General features: G+C 52.4%; 1 long non-coding RNA gene across 1 annotated transcript; it reads right to left on the reverse strand.

Moving 5' to 3' along the window:
• Positions 1 to 299: 299 nt before the first annotated feature.
• On the reverse strand, positions 300 to 1,834 carry LOC144770777 (uncharacterized). Its single transcript, XR_013599030.1, has 2 exons — positions 1,530 to 1,834; positions 300 to 813 (listed from the first exon to the last, which is right to left on the reverse strand). It is a non-coding gene; the product is annotated as an uncharacterized LOC144770777 (long non-coding RNA).
• Between the last annotated feature and the right edge of the window lie 372 nt (positions 1,835 to 2,206).

Here is a 2,206-nt window from a genome sequence, read left to right on the forward strand (position 1 = left end):
CACCGACATTGAGGAGATGGTCGCTACAACCCTTGAGAAGGAATGTATACACGGAATAGGAGACGCAGACAGCTCAGCAAGAGGAGCAAAGAAAGCAGGTAAGATGCAGGAACAATATCATTTACCCTTTTACCTATTCCCCTCACAGGATAAATCAGACTCCACAACAGGTTTAACTAATGTCCTGCAATGCATCCTGGGAAATGTAGTCATGTGTAGATACCTCAGAGCAGTCAGCGTGCATTGCAGCAAGGGGAGCAACAGACAAGTAGCATAGGCAAATGAGAGACAGGCAAATGTGCAATAGAAGTGTATTTAATCTCATGACACAGGTGAACAACATTACTGACACAATGTCCATGTCTGTCCACAGGAGAGTCAAAGCGCAGCACAGCTGAGGTCAGAGAGAAGAGGAGGGAAGGAGCCGGACCTAGCACTTCTCACGGAGGGCAGGACCAAGAGCAGGCTGCCCCGATACCTGAGGAGGCAACTGCTGAATATCCACGTTCCCCTCTCCTATTTGGTAGTCAGGACACAGGAGCGGCAGAACTATCACCCACCCCCACATCACCATCCCCAGTGCTGGGAAGAGTCAGGAGCCATGATGTGCCCCCTCGCAGAATACTGCAAACATCATCGGAGGAGGAGGAGGTGGAGGGTGACACACAGGACAGAGGCAACACCGAGCAGCAGCCCAGTCCCAGAGTCACGCGGGCCAGTGTCCGAGGGCGACGGCCACGGGAGGTAGAGGATGTGCGGCAAGTCCAAGGTGTCTTCTGCGGACTGGAGGCCACCATGGTGAAGGTGCAGCGCCTGCAGGCAAAAGCAATGATGGGGGTTCAGAGGCACGCACGCACAACTAACAATAAACTGGAAGCAGTAGGCAAGGGCATAGGGGACATGGCAGAAGGCATACAATCCATGGCGTCAGGAATTTCAGATATCACACAGTGCATGACTGTCCTGTGTGACAAATTGGACAGGGACCATTTGGAGAGACGCAAGGCCCGTGTGGATGTGCGCCAGCAAACCAAGGCCCTGAACAGGTTTGCAACTGCTACCACTCTGCTGTGCAGACGGTCAGTCACGATGCAGGATGCCATAGTGCAGTGCTGCACCAATTTAAGTGAAGGTATGGCCAGGATGACCACTGCCATGGAGCTAGTGCTCGCGCATCAGACTGGCACTGGAGACGACACTTGTGCTGCCGAAAGCGAGGGGTCCACCAGCAGGAGTGGTGCAAGCACTCCTGTGCATGACTTACGGAGGAGTGGCAGGCGTGGGGGAAGTTTGACAGGCCAGCGTGAGGACATAGGCTCACAGCCACAGCAGCCCCGCCCTGTGGCCCGTGGCCACAAACAATGACTTTGCACTCCACCCAAGGCTGTAGTCACGGTGGTGTGAACCGTGACAACACACTCATGGAGTGTTAGTATTAGTGAGCCCAATGTGAGCTAACAATGCTGTGGCGTAGTGATTATTAAACTACTTACACAAAGTTACATTCATGCCTGTGTCTCTTTACTCACTCAGAAATATTGTTGTGTAACCTCTGCCCGTCTCAGTCTCCCATCTGTAGCTGCTGCTGCCACTGTGGCTTGGGGCTCTGCCACCTCTGGGTCGTCATCAATGTCCTCATGAAATGTGAGCTCCACCTCAGTGCCTTGCTTGGTGGCGAGATTATGCAACATTGCACAGGTCGCTATTATTTTGCAGCAGATGATTGGGGTGTACTGCCGTGCACCTCCACTCTTATGGAGGCAGCGAAACCTGCTCTTTAGGAGTCCAAATGTGCGCTCAACTACGTTTCGTGTGGATCTGTGAGCCACGTTGTATCGCCTTTCACTCCTGGTGGATGGGTTGAGGTAGGGAGTGAGCACGAAGGACCGCAGGGCATATGCACTGTCGCCTAGGGGGAGAAAGATAGACATTAATTGCAAGTACTTGAGACGTAGATCTGATGTGAGTGTCAGGGTGTGTCAATGTGATTTACCTAGCAGGTATCCATTTCCAAATTCTCCGGCAAGTAGGCGTGTGTATATTCCACTGTTCTGGAATATGTATGAATCATGGGTACTTCCGGGGAACTTGGCTACGATGTCAGTGATGAGGTTACCTGCATTACATATGACCTGGACGTTGATGGAGTGCGTCGATTTGCGATTCCTGTATATGTGCTCTGTGGCTGCAGGTGGACAGAGTGGGA

The sequence above is a fragment of the Lissotriton helveticus genome, chromosome 1_1 (assembly GCF_964261635.1).
Source record: "Lissotriton helveticus chromosome 1_1, aLisHel1.1, whole genome shotgun sequence".
Lineage (NCBI taxonomy): Eukaryota > Metazoa > Chordata > Amphibia > Caudata > Salamandridae > Lissotriton > Lissotriton helveticus.